This window comes from Glycine soja, chromosome 7 (genome assembly GCF_004193775.1).
Source record: "Glycine soja cultivar W05 chromosome 7, ASM419377v2, whole genome shotgun sequence".
NCBI lineage: Eukaryota > Viridiplantae > Streptophyta > Magnoliopsida > Fabales > Fabaceae > Glycine > Glycine soja.
This window is the reverse complement of record NC_041008.1, coordinates 21964462-21987047: the sequence shown is the minus strand read 5'-3', so window position 1 is coordinate 21987047 and position 22586 is coordinate 21964462. Positions and strand designations below refer to the sequence as shown.

Sequence of the window (22586 nt, the reverse complement as noted above, 5' to 3'; positions counted from 1 at the left end):
ATTGGGAAGACAATTTGTTTTGTTGTATTGTGACATTGTTTATCATTAAGCTGACTAGTAGTGATTTTATAAGCAAGAACAATAGTCATAATTGATGGGCTTTTCCTGCTCCACTTGGGAGCTAAGGAAGTTTTTTTGTAAACAAAGATTGTGTACAAAAGCATTCAGTTTTGTGGACTCATTATGCTTTCTCAGTGCATTTCCATTCCGCGGGGATTAAGTATCGTGGAAGACTCATGAAATGTATTAGTGAAAAATCAGATCACTCCATGTTATATTTTTTCAATCTTTCATCTTGTTCTTCTCTTTGTTGTTAAGAAGGCTTCCTGGTATGGAAAGTTAAATCCTCTGTTGGATCTTCCCTGTAGGTACCTGATGTAAATATATTTCTATCTATTTAATGATGTTTTGTGTGTTCTCTGTGCTATCTACTTTTCATTCCAGTATGTCTTTACCTTGATCACGTAGATGCATGCTTTGTTAGAGTCATTCAATAGTGGAAACTGGTCTGACTCTAAAGTCCTTGATAGTGCAGGGCTGAGTTGTAACATCCCATTTTTTGTAAACCAATTTAAAAAGAATTTTTAATTTTTAAATAAATAGAGTTTTAGAAAAATGATCAGGTTTTTATAAATAAATAAATAATGAGAAATAATAATTTGAAGGGAAAAAAAGGGGGACATTTGATAGGGAATAAAATATAGTTCTTTTTTTTATAAAATATTAAAAACAAATAAATTGAGTAATAATAAGTTGTGTGTATCCTAGGTATAAATAGCGATGTTAGGTCAGTTTTCAGACGGACGATGCCTCTTTTATCCCTCATTTTCGTTTTTCCCCTTCTCCTCTCAAAAACTCTTTCTTTTTCCCGCAGCCCACCAAACCTGTCTCAGAAAAACGATGATCTCAAACTCATTCACCGTTGGATCATCGTGAAATTTGAGCACCGCGTTCGCAACCCAATTCTGAGCATTCTCACCGTTGGGAATTTTGATATCAGGTTTGAGCTGAGGTAAATACCTTTCGCATCGTAGCCTTTTCCTTTCCCACGAAAACCCAAAACGGTTTCAGTAAAACTACAATCCCGGTTTCGTTAACCGTTGGATTTTCATGAAATTTTGATATGTGGTTTGAGATTCAGTTCCACACATCTTCACCGTTGGGATACGGGAGATGATATTCAAGGAGAGATAAAAAGGAATCTCACCAAGACAGTACAAGTGGAGGCTTCAATCCCTTCTCTGTCTCTCTGACGTTTGAGAACACTACCGGAGTAGTTAGAGGAAAAAAAACTGGAGGAATCTCAGGGAACCGCTAGAGATTCTTTTATCACTGTCTGAAGACACGTGAGCCCGCTTAGAGATAAGGGATGGGTTATTCACAATTGGGAATTAGTGAGAACATGTGTAGGGATCCTTAGAGATATCAATTGGAATGGGTTTTGGGGTGTTTTTGCAATTTTCATTTTATCCTTATAACTATTACAGTGAATTATATATGATTGATGAATCAGTTGATGTCCCAATGAGAAATTGCGGTGAAATTGATGTGTTCTTGTGTTGAGTGTGAACCCCTTAAAAAAATTAAGCTCTTTTTATTAACGTAAATTATATTTTAAATAATATTATTCAATGACTTATTTTATTCAAATTATTATCTTGTTCTAATATTTCTACGACGATGATCAACATGTTATGTGTATATAATTATTGTAATACTAGAATAATAAATTAAAGAAAATTGTAAGGTTAATGCCTAGTGATCATTTCTTTTGATGTAATATTAAATTAATTGTTATAGAAATTCTTTGATTAAAAACAATGTAGTTTAATTTACTATATACATATACATATATATATATATATATATATATATGTATGTATATATATATATATATGTTTTGTATCATGCAAATATTATCATTGTGTGATGTTTATGAGTTATAAGGTGTAATGAGTTATTATAGTGGTATTATAATATTATTGTGAAAATTGAGTAGTACAAAGTTGAATGTGTCAATTTGCGAGATACATGTAAAAATGAGATGGTTGATGTGATATTATGAGATGTTAAATTGTGGGCATGATATTTGATTGTGAATAAGTGTATGTGTTTGACACTTGATGTGACAATCATTATATTGTGAGCTATGAATTATACAATAACCCGACCAGTGTTATCTTGAGAAAAACGTTGATGCACAGTGTTTAAGAGAAGGTGTAGGTTTCCTATTCAGGAACCAGAATTAAATTGTAGTGCAATGTGTTAAACCTGTTTGAAACACGAGTGTGAGGTCGTGGGTATTGTATAATTCATGAGCAGTGCTTATAAATGAAATATGTGATGAATTGTGGAATAATATGTTGCCTTGAGATTATAATATTGTTATTGAGATTGAGTAAAAGTGTAAAGTAGAACAGGTGTTGAATTGTGAGATAGGTGAAAACATGTGATGGTGGATTGTGACATTATGAGATGTGAAATTGTGAATGAGTTTTGGTTATGAATAAGTGTGTGATTAACTCTTGATGTGACATTATTTGTGTTGTAAGCTGTGAATTGTACAATAACCCGACCAGTGTTATCTTGAGAAAAGTGTAAATGCGCAGTGTTTAAGAGAAAGTGTAGGTTTCCTATTCAGGAACCAGTGTTAAATTGTAGCGCAATATGTTGTACGTGTTTAAAACACGAGTGTGAGATCGGGGGCATTGTATAATTCACAAGCAGTGTTTGTGTGTTAAAATGCTTTTAGGGCTTGGACCTGAATCAGGAAGGATAGGCCCTGACGGACTCTTCGGAGTGTAGGCCTTATGGGTCACCGGGTTTGAGTGCTCCTTTAAGCCTATGCTGATCCCATATGGTTGGAGCATTCTCACAAAACATCGTGACCCTGACTGGTCTCCCTATGATCTTACTTAGTGAGAGTGACCTGACAAACACATTGTGTGGCGTGTCTTGTTATGTACTCCTAAGCGTCCCAGTGTGGTTTTTCACTGACATGGTACCACATTGCATATAGGCTTGAGTCTTAGCATAACTGTCTCATGCGCTTGCTAATTGTTTATTATGAAATTGATGTGTTATTATGTCTTGATCAGAGCGTGTGATTCTTGTGTAATGTGATTGATGATTGAAAAGTGTGATTGATGGATGAAAAGTGAACCTTGAATGACAAAGTGGTGGAATTACGTGAATTACGCGTAAGTAAGTTTTATTTGGTTTATATGATATGTATATCTAGTTGTCTTGTTTCTCTATTAGTTAGGAATGTGATAACTCACTCCCCGTATGTTGTTTGTGTTTGGATCCTGTGATGATCTTGAACTTTGTGTTCGAGGTAGCAGATGACTAGGTGAATTGCTTTAAGGAACCTTGTGCTGAAGGACGTCGAGACACAACGCTCTGATAGGATGTGGCATTAGGGTATAGGGTTTTATATTAATTGTATGAAATATTAGACGGTCTTGTTTGAACCGAGATGACTTTATTATTTATTTGGACAAGTTTGAACATGATGTAGAAGAAAGTGAATGTGAGCCTTTTATCCCTTTGAAAGGCTTGTATTTAAAAATGTAAAAAAAAATACTTTTAATCAATATTTGAATTTTTAATCCTTTGTTAGTATATATGTGAGGGGTAGAGGGTGTCACATTTGTTGTCGTGCTTTCACGAGGAATCGGTGTGCAATAAGTTAGTTGAGTATGTGTGTCTTAATGCGGTCCTGGTTGAGTTTAGTCTTACAAGAGGAATCTGCGGACGATGCTTGATCAGGATTAGACTAAACTATCATGAGGAATCGGGATTTAGTATCTCAGGAGACACCATAAGAACACATGAGCATTGTTAGATAGAGAATATCTTTTTAGCATCAGGCACATATTAGGAAGACCAACGTGTTCTCTACTTGTTTTTACACATCATTTCTCTCGCGTGATTTTCTTTCTTTTTGCACAAATAGTTTATACACTTGTTCATATTCACACTTACTTTTACACACTAGACGCCTATTTGCTAAAATAGCTTACCAAATAACACAAGTTCCCCAAGTGTTCAATACTCGGTTCTTACCGTTTTATACTACTTGTGCGATCCGATGCACTTGTCGGAAGCCAAACAAGTTCTTGGCGCCATTGCCGGGGAATTTCTTTTTATTTGGGAAGTTAGCTTGTTTTTAAGTGTCTATTCTTTATTTTTTATTCTTTGATTGTTTTTATGAATATTCGTTCATAAATTCTATTTGTCTTCTCTTGTTTAACTGGATAACCGTTGTTCTATTAGTCTTGTATATGCATAGATCTCCCACAGGCAATTTAGTTCCTCTGGACTTAGAAATGGAAGCTACGTTGCGAAGGAACAGGGTCGAGAGGAGAAGGAAACTTCTGCAAGACAAAATAGTTGCATCCATTCTTGAGGAGGAGACTCATTTCTCCGACTTATTATCACCTGATTCACCATCATCAAGGGAATCTGCCACTCAATTACCTGAAGCCATTACCATGGCAGAAGAGCATGACTAGAGGATTACCCTTGAGGATTATTCAAGTAGTTCAGTACCACATTTTTTTACCAGCATTGCACGTCCTGAAGTGCAGTGCAAGTTAACAACATCAACTATCCACATTCCTTAATTCATTTAATATAGGGGAACTTATTTCAAGAATTACCTAATGAAGACCCATATGCACACTTGGCAATGTTCATTGAAATATGTAACACTGTTAAGATTTCCGATGTACCAGACGACGCTATTAGGCTCAGCCTTTTCTCATTCTCATTGGCAGGAGAAGCCAAGAGGTGGCTCCACTCATTCAAGGGCAACAGTCTGAAAACCTGGGAAGAAATTGTTGAAAAGTTCCTAAAGAAATACTTCCCAGAGTCCAAGATTGCAGAAGGGAAAGCTGCAATCTCTTCATTTCATTAGTTTCCTGATGAATCTCTGAGTGAAGCATTGGAGAGATTCAAAGGCTTGTTAAGAAAAACTCCCACTCATGGGTTTTCCGAGCCAATCTAATTGAATATGTTTATAGATGTGCTAAGACCACAAACCAAGCAACTGTTAGATGTTTCTACAGGGGGAAACATAAAACTGAAGATCCCGGAAGAAGCAACAGAGCTAATTGAGAACATGTCAGCTAGTGATCAAGTCATTCTATGAGACAGAACCCACCAACCCACAAAGAAAAGCTTGATAGAGCTATCATCACACGACGTGTTATTGGCACAGAACAAGTTGCTTTCTAAGCAACTGGAAATTTTAACAGAAACACTTGGTAAGCTGCCAACTAAGTTGTCTATTGGTCAACCTACACACTCTTCTGTTTTGCAGGTTATAGGTTGTACCATCTGTGGTGAGGCTCATTAAATAGGCCAATGTACTCCCACTGAAGAAAACACTCGAGAAATTCATTATATGGGAAATCAACAGCGACAAGGGTATACTCAAGGAGGATTTTCAGGCTTCCAGTAGGGTCCATATAATCAACAAGGACAGTGGAGGACTCACCCTGGCAATCAGTTCAACAAAGACTAGAGTGGGCCTTCAAACAGGCCAATCCAACAAGAACCTAACATATTCCAGAGAACTACTAAGTTGGAGGAGACCTTGACTCAGTTTAAGTAGGTAACAATGTCAAATCATAAAAGCACTTAGTCAGCACTGAAGAACCTTGAGGTCCAGGTGAGACAACTGGCCAAGCAGATAGCTAACAAGTCATCCAACAGTTTTGTGCCAAATACAGAACAGAATCCCAAGGAGTAAAAGGTTTGTGGAGGTTGAAGTTGAGGATGAGGATAGTGTTGTGCATGAGAAGAAAACTGCTGACAAGAAAAGCACTGATGGCAAGAAAAATGAGGTGAGAGGTGAAAGTAATCAAGAAAAAGAGGAACAAATAATGGTCAAGAATAAAGAATTGAAGGACCAAGAAAAAGAAAAAGAAATAGAAAATGAAAAAAATGAAAAAGAAGAAAAAAAAATAATAAGAATGCAAAGAAGAGTAGGAGTGAAAAAGTTGTGGATGAAAGCGTGGAAGTACCGTATCCTGTGGTATCTTCCATGAAAGAAAAAGATCGTCATCTGGCGAGATTTTTAGATATTTTCAGGAAACTGGAAATAACCATGCCCTTCGGAGAAGCTTTGTAGCAGATGCCACTCTACTCTAAACTTTTGAAAGATATGTTAACAAGGAAGCATAAATATATTCATCAGGAAAACATCATAGTGGAAGGAAATTGCAGTGCTGTGATCCAAAAAATCCATCCACCCAAGCATAAAGATCCTGGGAGTGTAACTATTCCTTGTTCAATTGGAGAAGTCAATGTGGGAAAAACTCTTATTGACCTGGGAGCCAGTATCAATTTGATTCCACTCTCCATGTGCAGAAGATTGGGAGAGTTGGAAATAATGCCCACTCGAATGACTTTACAATTAGCTGACCGCTCCATTACCAGGCCATATGAAGTAATTGAAGATGTTTTGGTCAGAGTAAAACATTTTATCTTCCCAACAGACTTTATGGTAATGGATATCTCTGAAGATACTGACATCCCTGTAATATTGGGAAGGCCATTCATGTTGACCGTAAGCTGCATAGTTGATATGGGGAAGAGGAAGCTGGAGCTAGGTTTTGAAGATCAGAAAATTGATTTTGATTTGTTTATTGAAGACAAGCCTACTCCAGAATACAATGTTTGCTTACAGGTAATGGAAGGAGGTCAAGAGGTTCTGAAAGTAGGAACCAAAACATAAGATCACCCAGTGAGGTAAAAGCGTCAATCTAATGATGTTAAAGAAGCGCTTCCTGGGAGGTAACCCAATTTTAAATTCTGTTATCTTTGTTTTTTTTATGCATTTAAATCATTTGGAACTTGCTATATAGTCTGTACATAGGAGTATATCAACCAATCTTTGGATGTTTAACATAAGGGTTTCAATTTCTTGGAAAAAGGACTGAAAAATAACTTAGAAAAATATTTTCTGAAAAAAAAAACAGTCCTTTCGCTAAGCGCAAGCCTCGCGCTAAACGCATCTCTGTTCATGCGCTAAACTGCGAGTCTCAAGCGCTTAGCGCCCAACCCTTGCATCTGAAGCTGATTTGGTCCGCTAAGCTAGCCAAGGTTGAGCTAAGCTAACTTCAATTTGATCTGAATTTAGCTAAGCTTCTGCTTGATCGCTAAGCAACAGCTTATCCGTGGCTAAGCGTGACCTATTGTCACCAAGCGCAATTCCTTACGACCATAATTGAGGTCCATGAAGCTAAGCGCCAGTCATGGCAGCTAAGCGAGATTCATTGCAGCAATTGAGCACTAAGTGAGTCCCTCGCAGCTAAGCGCATGCTCCTCTGTACTTAAGATGCATCATTTTAGCTAAGCTAGTCAGAGCCTGGCTTAGCGAGAGTTGCAGCTTTTCTAATTTGCAGACCTTGCTAAGCGGATGTACCCTCGCGCTAAGCCTAGTTTTTGTTAAAAAAAACTGATTTTGAATTTGAAACGTCAGCTAAGCACACGGGTCCGCTAAGCGAGTCTTGTTGAGAAACCAAACGTCTCTCTTGCTCGCTTAGCGCAACGGTCCATTAAGGGAAAGTATCGGAAAACTGCTTAAGTGAGTGTAACAGCAGTTACACTCACATTTGCCAGATTACAAAAACCTCGTATCTGCATTCTCTCTCTCCAAAAATTTGCACATTTTGCATCTGTGCTTTCTTTGTGCATTTTCAACTTTGAAGCATCAACCATACACCATCCAAGTAAGTTCCATGATTCTTTTTCTCTTTTTCTTGTCTTAACTTTAGGGTAGAAGACTTCAATTGTAGCTTTAGATTTTTAGGGTTTTTATGTTTTGTTAGATTTAGTTTAAGATTAGGGCTATATACGCTTGTATACTGAATTGAGTACGAGGCACACGTTGCATGTCTGATATGCCTTTTAGAGGCTTGAAAAGTGCAAGAAAACGAGTAGCGTTTTCTGCGTTTTCTGGAAAATGCGATGAACTCACTAAGCGAGCATGCTGCACTAAGCGAGTTCATCAATACTCATTGTATGTAAGCGTTTCTCTGAAGAACTCGCTAAGCGCGGTTACCGTGTTAAGCAAGTTCATCTTTTGAGGATGAACACTCATCCTCTTGCTAAACTACCTGTGGCTAAGCGAGGCTGAATCGCTAAGCCGAGGTAACTTAATCAATTTATTTTTGTTGATAGCCGTGCGCTAAGCCAAGCTTTCCTAGGCCAAGCGCGATTTGTTGCGGCATCCGCTGAGCTAAGTGAGTTTCGCTCGCTAAGCTACCAACACTTAGTGAAATTTTTGAAGAGTTGGTGCCACTAAGCGCAGTCTTTAAGGAGCTTAGCGCAAATCCTTGCGGCACATGTTCAGCTTAGCGGGCGCTTTCCTGCTAAGCCTATTCTGTAGAATCTAAAAATTCTGCAACTCCCACTAAGCGGCTCCACATGTCGCTAAGTGATGGTGTTTTTTTTTCAAAGGCCAGCTAAGCGGACCATGTCTCGCTAAGCAGCCAGTTTCTTTTTCAGTTTTATTTTTTCAATTTTTAAAATTTGAATAATTGTGTCTTGATTAATTTTCTGGTTCCTTTATATGCAGATGGCCTCGAAGAAACATAAGAATAGTGATTCTAGACCATAGGATCAGAATGATAACAGGAGATTTCAATCAGAGGAAGCCTGGAACAAATATATAGATAATATTTTAGACCGAAGGATCCTTTCGGAAAGGAATGTGGAACTTTATCATTATGAATTTGACGAGTTTAAAATAGAATTGGAGAGGCAAAACCTTCACAAATGTCTCGCCAACCTTCAGGAAGGAAGCATAGATGTGGCAGTGGTTAAGGAATTCTATGCCAATTTCTATAGTCCAGCAGATAAAGCTCCTAAATGTGCTAGAATAAGAGGCCATTTAATCAAGATAGATGCAGACAACTTAAATGAGTTCCTCCAGACTCCAGTGTTATTAAAGGAGGGGGAATCTTTACCCATTTATTCTAGATTTTGCAGACTAAGGTGTGATCCTAGAGAGATGGAGGCTAGTCTGTGCATTCCGGGCAAAGGCTTTATTCTAAACACGGAGGGCCAACCATGGAAGCTCCTCAGAAAAGATCTTACCACCCTAGCTCAAACATGGAGCATCTTCTCATACTCAAACCTAGCTCCTACCTCCCGCACTTCAGATTTGAACACAGACAGAGCTAGGTCGGTCTATGGCTTAATCACAAGGATGGACATGAACATTGGCGGTTTGATCTCTGGACAAATGACCATGATGGCTCAGCCTAACTCTTCTCGCTTAGGCTTCCCAGCTTTAATCACAACCTTGTGTAGATCGAGGGGAGTGGGATCTGATGCCCTTACCTCCTATGAAAACCAAAGGTTGGCCATTGACTTAGCTTATATCATAAGGAACTGTTGGAATGCGAATGACCAAACAGTTAATTTTCCAGAGGCAAGGAAGACCAAGCTCAGAGCATATCATGTTCCCTCTTCCTTTGCACTAATAGCTGGCATCCCTGCATCTTCTACTTCAGCCCCACTTCCAGCTTTAGTAGACTTATCTGCCTAGAGCTCTCAGACTTCAGATGCCAAATTTCAAAGCTTGTTTGAAGGACAGATTCTCATTATACAAAGCTTGCAGGAACTAGTTCAGCATAGGCCAATTATGAGTGTAGAGTAGTTCATTGAGAAGGTGGCCTGGCCTGGAGCCCGACCTTCTTTTGTGGGAGATAATGAAAGTTTTACAGCCCAGGCACCTTAACAGCATGAACCAGAACCATAAAATGATCACTCATCTAAGGCCACCATCCTAGAGCCATTTGATATAGGAGAAGAGGCAGAGGAGACATAGGTGAGACAGGTAGCTGCTACCACTCCTGAGTGATCCCTTGAGGCTACTTCAGAGCCTTTTGCACCAATGGTAAACCTACCCTCACCTCAGCCTGCAGCAAACCCCTCCACTCCTCTTCTACAGATGCTAGAGGACCCAACTACACCAGTCCTAGTTGTGGACACTTCTCCTCCCACTACTCCTGTGCTTCAGCTGACAGATGAGGAGGATGGCCAGACACACAGGACCAATCACATGAATTTTGATTCTTGATGATACTTTTTGCTTTTTGATTTATTATTATTATAATTTTGGTTTTCGTACAGTAATTCCTTTATGTCTACATATACTGCTAGTTTTATTTATGGGTAATTAGTTTGCTTATCCTGAAGCATTTTGAATAGTTTGACTTGTTTTTTATGACATGGCAGTGAAACACTTTTATCTTTTTGTGAAAAATGGATGTATGTTTTCATTTTGAATTGAGTGCATGATTGTCATGGAGTTTGTGTTTTCTTTCATAAGTTTGAGCAAATGTGTATGTTAGACAAATAAAGAACAAGAATGTGAACTTGCAATTAGAATTGTTAGTCAGTAGATAGATTGATTGAGAAAGAAAAGCTTGAACCAAAACCGGTGAGAGTGTGACCTTACTCTGTGAGTGAACGACTAGCTGTGAGTGATAATCTTTGCATAAATCTCTGAATTTTAGAATGAAATGTATAAATGAGGACATGATGAAGGCCATGATTGTACATGCACAAGCTCTTTTGACCAAACAACTTACCTTGAATGATAATTGCATCCTTTGCTCCCTTTTTGAGCTAAATGATATTGTAAAAAATTTGAACCCTGAACTTAAATAATTATCTCCTGATACCTTGTTTAGATTTTAGGAGAGCATATGTTTCAAGGCAAATTTACTCTAAATTTGGGGGAGGGAAGTCAATTAGAAAGAAAAGAAAAAGGTTAAGCATCAGCACTCACAACAAATAAGTTGTATGTTAAAAAAAAGAAAGAAAAGAAATAATTGTGTTGTTACAATAAGGTCAAAAGCAACTTGAGAGGAAAAGATAGTGAGAAAGCTACTTGTATAATACAAGACCATTGGGATAAGTCAAGGATTTGTGCTTTCTTAGAATCTAAGCCTTTGAATCCTAGAAAAACCAATGAATTTTGAAGCCAAGCCTCACTACAAACCTGAGAAAGTCCTTCTGATTCTGTTTATACATTTCTGACTTTATGGCATGAGATGAAATTCAAAGATTGGACCTCTTACTAGTTGTTATTAATGAATAGCTTAAACACTTGTGCTTGAGTGAAACAGTAGCCGTGAGACTGTGGTTTAAGCTACTTTCCTTGATATTTGTCTTATGCCTAACTTCATCTATCTGTTCAGGTTACATTTTATTCTTCTCTTTGGATAACTGCATACCTGTGAAAGACAAGTGATGAAGGAATTTTACTCCATTCTCTTATCATGCAATCAGTAACTTTGTAGCATACACCTTTGTACATAGTCACTGCATGTCATTGTCACTTGAGGACAAGTGAGTTGTTCTCTTTTTGCTTGAGGACAAGCAAAACTATAAATTTGGGGGAGTTGTTAGTCGGTGAAAACGACTAACTTTTGTGTATAAAACTTGTATAAATTGTATCAAACTCTCCCAATTTATGGTTATTTTTGTAATGTTATAAGTATTTTCTGTTAAGTATAGGTAATAAATACTTAGTATTTTCATTTTGTGTGTTTAATAATCATTTTCTCTCAATTCCAGGTTAATTAGGCAAGCTTTGGAAAAGACTATTTTCACCTTCTCGCAAAGCCAATTTGCTGGCTTAGCGAGCATCCGCTAAGCGCAACACTCCTGGGCTAAGCGCGAGGAAGAATCCAGAAGAAGATGAGTTGTACAGGTTCGCTAAGCACACCGCTTCATCTCTCTAAGCGCACCGCTTCAGTTCATCTGCTAAGCGATAAAGGTGCGCTAAGCCAAAAATCACTAATGTGCGCTAAGCAGTCCATACGTGTGCTAAGCGCATGAGCACGAACAAGGCCACCTATTTAAGCCTAAAATCAGATTTTGTAAAGGGAGTTTGGACTGAGATTCAGAGCTTTGCATGTCTAGGGTTTCTCGAGAGAGAAAGGTCCAAGTTCTAGAGAGTTTTGAGAGATTTTGTTGTGTGAAGATCTGCAGAGACCAGAGCTTGAAGCAGGATCCAGTTTAAGAGCTTGAGATGAGTTTGTGAGTGATTGAGAGATCCTAGAGGTGAAGGAGACATCCTCACCACTTGTATTTTTTCAATCTTTCATCTTGTTCTTCTCTTTGTTGTTAAGAAGGCTTCCTGGTATGGAAAGCTAAATCCTCTGTTGAATCTTCCCAGTAGGTACTTGATGTAAATATATTTTTATCTATTTAATGATATTTTGTGTGTTCTCTGTGCTATCTGCTTTTCATTCCAGTATGCCTTTACCTTGATCACATAGATGCATGCTTTGTTAGGGTCATTCAACAGTGGAAACTGGTCTGACTCTAAAGTCCTTGATAGTGCAGGGCTGAGTTGTCATGCTTTCACGAGGAATCAGGGTGCGATAAGTTAGTTGAGTATGTGTGTCTTAATGCAGTCCTGGTTGAGTTTAGTCTTACAAGAGGAATTTGCGGACGATGCTTGATCAGGATTAAGCTAAACTATCATGAGGAATCGGGGTTTAGTATCTCAAGAGACACCATAAGAACACATGAGCATTGTTAGATAGAGAATATCTTTTTAGCATTAGGCACCAATTAGGAAGACCAGCGTGTTCTCTACTTGTTTTTACACATCATTTCTCTCGCGTGATTTTCTTTCTTTTTGCACAGATAGTTTATACACTTGTTCATATTCACACTTACTTTTACACACTAGACGCCTATTTGCTGAAATAGCTTACCAAATAACACAAGTTCCCCGAGTGTTCGATACTCAGTTCTTACCATTTTATACTACTTGTGCGATCTGGTGCACTTGCCAGAAGCCAAACAATGGCCCACATACAGAGGCTAGGATTCCCATAGTGGAGCATGTGAACATTCATGATACAAGGGAGAAAGGTAAGGTGGTGGCCTCCTCAAGGAAACAAGACCTCAAGTCTTGGAAGAGAGCAACTAGAAATAGTAATGGGGGTGGTGATGGAAAGATGCTGATAAGTTGTAACGGGCAGAGATGAGGGCGTAATGCAGTTGAGGATATGTATATTGAAATGATAGAAGAGGACATAGAGAGAAAAATAACTAACACTGTATCAGTGGAGGCTGCTAGTGAGCCTCGCCGATCGCCATGAATTTGATAAGATTGAATTGTTGGGGGCTTGGGAACCCACTAGAAATGAGAGGTTTGTGCAAGCTCTTAATCCTTGAATATCTTAGGATAGTCTTCCTTGAGAGACTCAAAAATGTGCAGCAGAGTTAAACTATTTGAAGAATGTAGCAGGTTTGTTGAAACAATTTGTTGTGGACTACCAAGGTAATGGAAGATCTAGAGCTAGAAGAAACAAATATAAGAGACTTTACATATTTGAAAAATTATAGGCCCGAGATGATGAGTGTAAAGAGATTATTAGGCACTCATGGATCCCCAAAAAAGGTGTTCTCCAAAATATCTTGTGGGCATCTGATAAAATTTAGTAGTGAGGGATGCAAAATATGGAAGTCATATGAGAGACATTAAAAGGTTGAGAGGGAAGCTTAAGAACCTCAACGAATTCACTTAGGCAAAGGACAACTTAGCCCAATCACATGCTATTGAAGTATAGCTTAATGATCTTCTTAAGAAAAAGGAAACTTATTGGGCTCAAAGATCTAGACCTAGCTGCTATTAGAAGGGGACAAACACACAAAATTTTTCCATCCAAAAGGCGAATGAAAGAAGAAAGGTTAACAACATTCAGAAGCTGGTGGATGATGAAGGGGAGACTTTTGTTGAGGAAGATCAAATTTATGATGTTCTTACTAATTATATCTCAAACCTTTTTACTTCCTTAAACCCAATAGATATGGATGACATTACAAATCTGGTTTGTGATAAAGTTAAAGAGGAAGATAGGCTTGCCTTAGGGGGAGGATTTCAAAGCTTATGAAATCAAGTGATGTGTAACATCCCATTTTTCGTAAATAAATTAAAAAGGTTTTTTAGTTAAAAAATAGAGTTAGAGAAAATGGTGAGGTTTTTATAATTAAGTAAATAAGGAGAAATTGTATTAAAATAATGGTTTGAAGGAAAATTAAAAAAAAAATATTAAATTTATTTATTTGATAGGAAATAAAATAGAGTTCCTTTTTATAAAATAATAAAAATAAATAAATAGAGTAAATAATAGGTTGTGAGTACCCTATCTATAAATAGAGACATGTTAGGTCATTTCCAAGCACCAGGTATTTAAGCACCAAGTTCAAAACTCATTTTCGAGCATTCTCAGTGTTGGAAATTGCGAAAAAATGTCAGAGCTAAGAGAAATGTCATTCGCATCGTAGTTTTTTCTTTTCCCATAGAGACTCAAAACCTGTCTAGTAAAACTATGATCCCAGACTTGTTAACTATTGGATTGTCATCAAATTTAGACACCTAGTTTGTAATTCAATTCCACACACCTTCACCGTTGGGATTTACAAAATAATATTCATGGAGAGAGAAAAGTGAATCTCACAAAGATAGTACAAAATGAAGGCTTTAATCTCTTCTCCTTCTCTCTAACGCTTGGAAACCCTATCCGAGCAAATCAGAGGAAAAGCTTGAGGAATCTCAGGAAATTGATAGAGATGTCGCTATCACTGTCAGAATACACACGTGAGACCGCTTAGAGGTAAGCGATGAGTTTATCGCAATTGGGGTTAGAACGAACATGTGTAGGGATCCTTAGAGGATTAAATTGGGGTTTATTTTGGGATGTTTATTGAATTATAATTTTTCCTTTATGATTCTAAATACAATATTGATGTCCTGATGCGAATTGGTTGATAAAATTGAGTGCTCTTGGTGTTTTCATTTTTTTATACCTATGATTTTGATTAATTGATTTTGATATAATTGTGTGAAATTATTTGAGGGGTTTTACTCCCCATGTTGTGATAAACCTTTTATATAAATTGTTATATTGAGATTATGAAATTGTGCTTCAAATTATGAGTATGTGATAAATTGAACCTGTGATGAATGGAGAAATACATGTGAATTGATTTGTGAGCTATGAACTGTGCAATCACACAATTGTAAGACCCTTTAAGGGCGACGAGTTTTTGTGCAACAAGTATTGTGATGGGATCCATTGTGGGGACCCGACGAGTTTAATCACAAGTAGGACGAGATAAAAATGATTTTGAGAATAATTGAGGAGTCATGTGTATTGCATAGTTTATAGGTACAATGTATGTGATTTATGAGGTGTGATAACATGTTAAATTGAGACCGAGTGTATGAGATAAATTGAGTGTGTATTGACTTGTAATGTATGTGTGCATTGAGATGTGGTGTGCATTGAGCTGTGAGCTATGAATTGGACAATCACACGACTATAAGACCCTTTAAGGGTGACGAGTTAATGCGCGACGAGTATTGTGATGGGAACCATTGGGGGACTCAACGAGTTTAATCACAAACGCGACAAGATAAAATTATTTTGAGAACAAGTGAGGAGTTATGTGTTTTTTACAGTTCATAGATAGAGTCTGTGTGCTAAAATGTAATTTGGGTTGGACTTGAATAAGGAGGGAGAGGCCTTAATGGACTCTTTGAAGTGTAGGCCTTGGGGGTAAATACACCTGGTTTGAGTGCTTCTTTAAGCTTATGCCGATCCCACATGGTTGGGGCATTCTCGAAAAACAGCATGACCCTGACTGGTCTCCCTATGATTTTACCTAGTGAGAGTGACCTGACTTACTAGTGTGTGGTTTGTCTTGTCATGTACTCCTAGGTGCCCGACGAGGTTTTTCACTACCATGGTACCACATTGCATATAGGATTGAGTCTTAGTGTATATGTTGTATAACATTTATGTATTGATTGATTTAGTGATATTGTGTTTTGATCCTTGAGTGCGTGAATGATGTGAAAATGAATGAGACATGTTGTGTTGTGATGTGATGTTACGTGACAAAGTGGTGGAATAACGTGAGCTATATTTAAGTAAGTTGTATTTTGTTTATATGATATGTACATCTACATGTTGTCTTGTTTCTGTCTAGTAGCTAGGAATGTGATAACTCACTCCTCATGTGTTATATGTGTTTGGATCCTATGATGATCTTAAACCTTATGTTCGTGGGAGCAGATGGTTAGGTGGATGACTATGAAGAACCTCATGCTAGAGGACACGGGAACACAATGCTCTGATAGGATGTGACATTGGGGTATAGGTTTTTATATTAATTGAGTGAAGTCTTGGACGGTCTTGTTTTGAGCCAAGATGATTTATTATTTATTTGGACAAGTTTTATTATGATGTTAGAAAAGTGAATGTGAGCCTTTTACCCTTTTGAAAGGCTTGTACTTAAATGTGTTTTAAAAACTTTTAATTAATTCTAATTTCTTATTCATTTTATTATTAGTACATATATGTGAGGGGTAGAGGAAGTCACATGATGCATAAAATATGTTAGGCTCGCACAAAGGCGAGCGTACCCTATGCAATAGTAAGAGTTAACTTGAAAGTTCGAATATCAAATCCAAAGAACCAGTTGTATTTCCAATTAGTTAAGTTTATTAAACTAACAATAGAGATTATTAAAAGAGGATTTAAATATTTTTATGATTTTATTTTTTTTATAAGAAAACAAATATAAAGAGAGGTTTTGAGTTATGATAAAAGTGGTCAGGGGTTATGACTCACTAGTACCAATTTTACCCAATCCTATTCCTAATTAAATTCCTCCCTTAATTAATTACCAATTCCCAAAATCAACTAAAGCCTATGATCAAGGTCAAAATATTCTCTTTGCCTTAAAGGATAAAATCATGGATCTGTCAATTTAAATCAAAGGATAAAATCAATTCAAGGAATGATTAATTAAATATAACTAATCTATCACAGATTACCCAAATAGTTTGATCATGAAATTTGGTATAAAACATTATCTACTTAGATCTACCAATTATATGCAAATGATCACTACTATGCAATCGATTGAATATTAGAATGGTTGGTTCCAAATAAACATTAAAATAAGGAAGAGAAATAGTTAACATAAAAATAATGAGGAATTCCATTAAGAACAAGGAGAGGAGCACAAATGGACAATCACATCATAACCTCGGACTAGGGGGACTAGCCACTCATGATCAGAGCAAAACTAGTAATCCTAAAAATAGTAAACATAGACATTCCAATAGGCAGGAATGATGATCACGGTCTATCCTAGTGGTGTTTTCACCCTCTTTGGCTCTCAAAAGTCCTCGAGGTTCTCTCAAATTCGTAAAAGATAAGAGTAAAACTTAATAATAATTTTTACAAATACCCTTAGTCGTGGTCAAAAGTGACATTGAAACCATGGATCATTATGAATTGACTATAGCTCTCTTGGTTGACCATGACCCTCATGAGTTGACCATGGCCCTTATGAGTTGACCATGATCCTCATGAATTTACCACGACCCTCATGAATTTACCATGGCCCTCATGAGTTGACCACGACCCTTAAGAATTGACCATGACCCTCATGATTTAACCACGACCGCTGTAGGATCTTGATGTTGTTCTAGAGGATTGTTATCACTTTATTGTAGTTGTGTTGATTACCATAGTTGTGGTCAATGTACCATAGTCATTATCAAGTGCAGAGTCTTCAAATCTTCATAAATTTGTGCAATTTTCAACTTTGACTCAATTGAGTGACTATACTTCTACAATACAAAACTAGTGTTCAAACATGAGTTCTACCAAGAAAATACATGCAAAATGGCACAAAAACACATAAAATACCAATTATATAGTGGTTTATCAACCTCCCCACACTTGAGCATTGTTTGTCCTCAAGTTTATAATTAACATGCAAACAGTCTTAAAGAGCTTCAAGTTTACTCTGGTCACCATCTCTCGATGTTTATAGTGTTATATAGACAAGCACTAATACTCAAGATCACAATTTGTCGCAACCTACCCTTCGGCGGGGGTGCGAAAAGGCCAAAGTAATAGGCTAAAGCGTTTGTCTCCAAGGGAGAAAATGAGCAGAGTCGCCATGAACATTTATTCGAGGAAAACGCTAGAAAAGCCAAAAAGACAAAGGTCTGGGGATTTTGAAAATGAGGCTTCGGGAGTTGTTTACATACGGGGAAGGTATTAGCACCCCACGCGCCCGTCACAAGGGACGACAACCTTTAATCGAGTGTGCAAAACATGACTTCAAAATTATGTGTTTTCCCTTTTTTATATTTTTTATGTATTTTCCCTTTTTTTATATTTTTTATTTTTTGGGGTCAACAAGGGTGTTGCCCTTTCTCCTACGTATCCTCAGGTACGATGAGGAAATTAGACCTACGTAGTTCTTTAAGTCTGAAAGTTTGTGCATTACATTGATTTTATTTTTTTTTCGAAAGATTGATTTTAATTAAGAACAAAAGTCGTTTAAGGCATTGGACCTTGAAACAATCTTCTCAAGTTTGAAAGGCAGAAAGAATTGTTAAGGCGTTGGACCTTGAAGCGATCTTCTCAAATTTGAAAGGTGGAGAGAATCGTTAAGGCGTTGGACCTTGAAATGATTTCACGTAATATTTGATGAAATGAAGAAGTTTATGGGTTGGTTTTATTTTGGTTTTGCTTATCAACCTTCAATTTTTTTAAAAGATAACTTACGGCACAAACGATTGGTTGAAACTTTATTTTACAAGGATAAAGTGAGATTACGGCACAAACGATCGATTGAAACTTTATTTTACAATGATAAAATGAGATTACGACACAAACGATCGGTTAAAATCGCTTTATATGAAGAAATGAGATTACTGATAGTAGGAGGAGATGAAGATGCACAAAATAATAAAGAGGACCCCTAAGGGTCCATGAATCATGTTCAAATCCTTAAAGACAAGCACTAATCGGATGACGACCGAAGAACGATTGTAGTCACACTTTGGTAGCGATTTAGCTTTTTTTTCTCTTCTTCCTTCTTCCTTTCTCTTCTTTCTCTTCAATCCTTCACCTCTGGACCTCAGAACCTTCCTCTCATCCCCTCTTCACTCTTATTTATAGCAAAACAAGGCATTTGGGGTCATGATAGCTAGCCCAGGTGAGCTGGTTACTTCACCATGAAGTTATATGGTGGCCCAGGCAAGCTAGAGCCTAGCCTAGGAGAGCCAAGGTTCAGAAAAAAGCCTTAAAATGACTTTTTTGCCCTCCCTTTCGGGTATTTTCGCATCCTTGATCAAAACATTGAATGATAATCTGTTTCGCACTGTAACTGACCACAAGTCGACTAGCAAGGATCAAAAGATCAACAAATGATAGGGTATGACAATTGCCCCTCTTTACTTATTTTTTATTGGAAATAAAAGGGAAGTAAGGATAAGAACACTAATTTCGTTCGAGTGATCCTGCTATTCGACCGGGCAACTGGTGAACCAAGGAAGTGAAACTGAGAAAACATGAGCACATTGAAGTTCTGTAGAGCGGAAGATATCTGAAGTTCTTCTTTTTTCTTTTTCTTCTCTTTTTTTAGATACATATATTTTTTTCAAGGCTTAGAAACAGAGGACATCGAGTCCTACAAAGCACAAAGACAAGGACGTTAAGTCATATAAAAGACAAAAGACGTTAAGTCTTTGAAAAGTAAATGAAGACATTGTTGTCTTGACAAAAGACATTGAAGTCTTTAGAATGTAAAGAAGACTGTGATAGTCTTGACAAAAGACATTGAAGTCTTTGAAAAGTAAAGGAGTAGATGACCTTGATTGTCTCTGCAAGAGAAAAGACTATGATAGTCTTTGAAAAGTAAAGGAGCAGATGACCTTGATTGTCTCTGCAAGACAAAAGACTATAATAGTCTCTGAAATGATAGAGGCGGATGACATTGATAGTCTCCGCAAGACAAAAGACTCTGATAGTCTTTGAAAAGTAAAGGGCAGATGACCTTGATTGTCTTTGCAAGACAAAAGACTATGATAGTCTTTGAAAAGTAAAGGAGCAGATGACCTTGATTGTCTCTGCAAGACAAAAGGCTATGATAGTCTTTGAAATGATAAAGGCGAATGACATTGATAGTCTCCGCAAGACAAAAGACTATGATCGTCTTTGAAAAGTAAAGGGTAGATGACCTTGATTGTCTTTGCAAGACAAAAGACTATGATAGTGTTTGAAAAGTAAAGGAGCAAATGACCTTGATTGTCTCTGCAAGATAAAAGACTACGATAGTCTTTGAAAAGTAAAGGCGGATGATATTGATAGTCTCCACAAGACAAAAGACTCTGATAGTCTTTGAAAAGTAAAGGAGTAGATGACCTTGATTGTCTCTGCAAGATAAAGTGAGGACATTGAGTCCTATGAAAGATAAAGTGAGGACTTTGAGTCCTATGAAAGATAAAGTAAGGACTTTGAGTCCTATGAAAGATAAAGTGAGGACTTTGAGTACTATGAAAGATAAAGTGAGAATTTTGAGTCCTATGAAAGATAAAGACGAGGACTTTGAGTCCTGTGAAGGATAAAAGCGAGGACTTTGAGTCCTATGAAAGATAAAGAAAGGGTTTTGAGTCCTGTGAAAGATAAAGTGAGGACTTTGAGTCCTATGAAAGATAAAGACGAGGACTTTGAGTCCTATGAAACAAGCCAATAGATACTAGTACCAAAGGGCTTAACCTTATGAGAAAGCAAGAGGTTGACTCTTTGAGAGGGCCTCTCATCCTAAACTCAAAAGGTAGGACATTAGATTTGGGAATTGGGTATATAAAGAGAAATCTATGTGCTTATAACCTAACATGATTTTTGGGATGCAAATGCATGCAACCTTTATCTTGAAATGCAGTAAATGCAAGTTTTGTATGCAACAATGCAATGCAATAGAAAATTGTACAATGTTCATGACATTCTTTCCTATTTTTGTGATTTGATTTTGATTTGATTTTTTTTTCTTCTCTTTTTTTTCTTTGTGGAAAACACGTATTAACTGTCTCCTTCTGAAAGATGTGATAACTCATGCGACCTCATCCTATCTTTTTGCAAATCTCTTTGGGGACTCCCTCATAGTGTATGTTCTATTTGATTTAGTCACTTGACAATTTTGGAGTGACGGCAATAGAGTCGTTTTGACATTTAATCAATCAACTAAAATATTGATCCTAGGGTTTTCCCCTTTCTTTTAAAAAACTTTGATTATTCTGCACAACAAGAAAACACAAGGCTTTGGGATCGGTCGTGCGCCCCATTGAAGGATGGAAATGAATTGTCACACTTTGGTATATGACCAAGTGAAACTTTCCTGATTTAAGGTCATAGAGCGATGCAAAGGGTTTGGAGATTCCACTGAAACTCGATGACATGGGCTGATCCTGAAAGAAATCATATAGTGCAGGCTACCCTTGGATTCAAAAGGAATCCTAAGGAGTTTTGCATGAATGACTAACATCAAGTGTACCCCACTATCACAATTGTCTTTGGGCATTTTCCATGAACTCCTGGTCAAATGAGTTTTCTTCTCAAATGTGCAAGTGCGAAACCTCGAGGATTCTCTTTATATATATATATATATATATATATATATATATATATATATATATATATATATATATATATATATATATATATATATTTCAACAATCAGAAGTGTGTGCAGATTCCATTCCAGAATCCCAACTCAAAAGTAAAATTAGTCATTCCTTGATCCACATGGGCTTTATTGGGCTTGTAACATGGTCAGGGGTAAGTGATGCAATCCTACCCCACAAGGGCATTGGATAGAAGACTCCAAGAAGATTGGGCCAGTGATGCAAGAGAAGGCCCTAGGGTTCTCATGAGCCTTATGATAGATTTTGGGCCCATGGGATAAGTATGAGCCTGCTTATCATTGTACATATTAGATTAAGGTTTCATTATTTTTGGGCCTTGTATTTAGGGGTCCATAATATAGGTAAGGTACCCTAGAAATGTAGGATTTTTCAGCCCTTGTACTTTAGGGCACCGAGACTAGTTTTTGTATTACGGGTAGTTTTGTAATTTCATAAGCATTAAGTGAATATTTCATGTGTGTGGTTGGAAATAAATTTAATTGAATTGGGAGAAGCCCAATCCAATTAAATTTTAGAGGGGGAGGTGAGCATTTGTTGGCTACACCCCATTGTCACATCATATAGTCACACTTTGTGCATGTCCTTCACACTTTACATGCCTTATGACACCTAAGCACACTTAGTGGAGAATCTTGGACTTGATCTTTGATTAGTGGGCTGAACCATACCTAAAATTCATTAATCATAATTAGTGGAATTTTGGCTCCAAAATTTGGCTCCACAAATTCAATTTCAAATTCAAGTAAAATTTGAAATTGAAATTTCCCTCCAATTTTAAATGACACTTAGGCTATAAATAGAGGTCATGTGTGTGCATTTTTTCAACTTCGATCATTTGAGAATTACACTTCAAAGTTCAGACCTCATTTGAGGTACAAAATTTCGTGCCTCTTCTCTCCCTCTCCCTCCACTCATATTCTCCTACCTTCAAGCTCTTATCCATGGCTTCCTATGGTGGTGAGCTTCTTCTTGACTCATCTTCTCCTTGAAGTGGCGTCTCCAATCATCTTTCTTCCTTCTC

The 22586-nt window shown here is 37.2% G+C and overlaps 1 pseudogene; it reads left to right on the top strand.

The window, feature by feature from the left end:
- LOC114420525 overlaps positions 1–9565 on the top strand; it is a 37024-nt pseudogene extending 27459 nt beyond the window's left edge.
- Positions 9566–22586: the final 13021 nt, after the last annotated feature.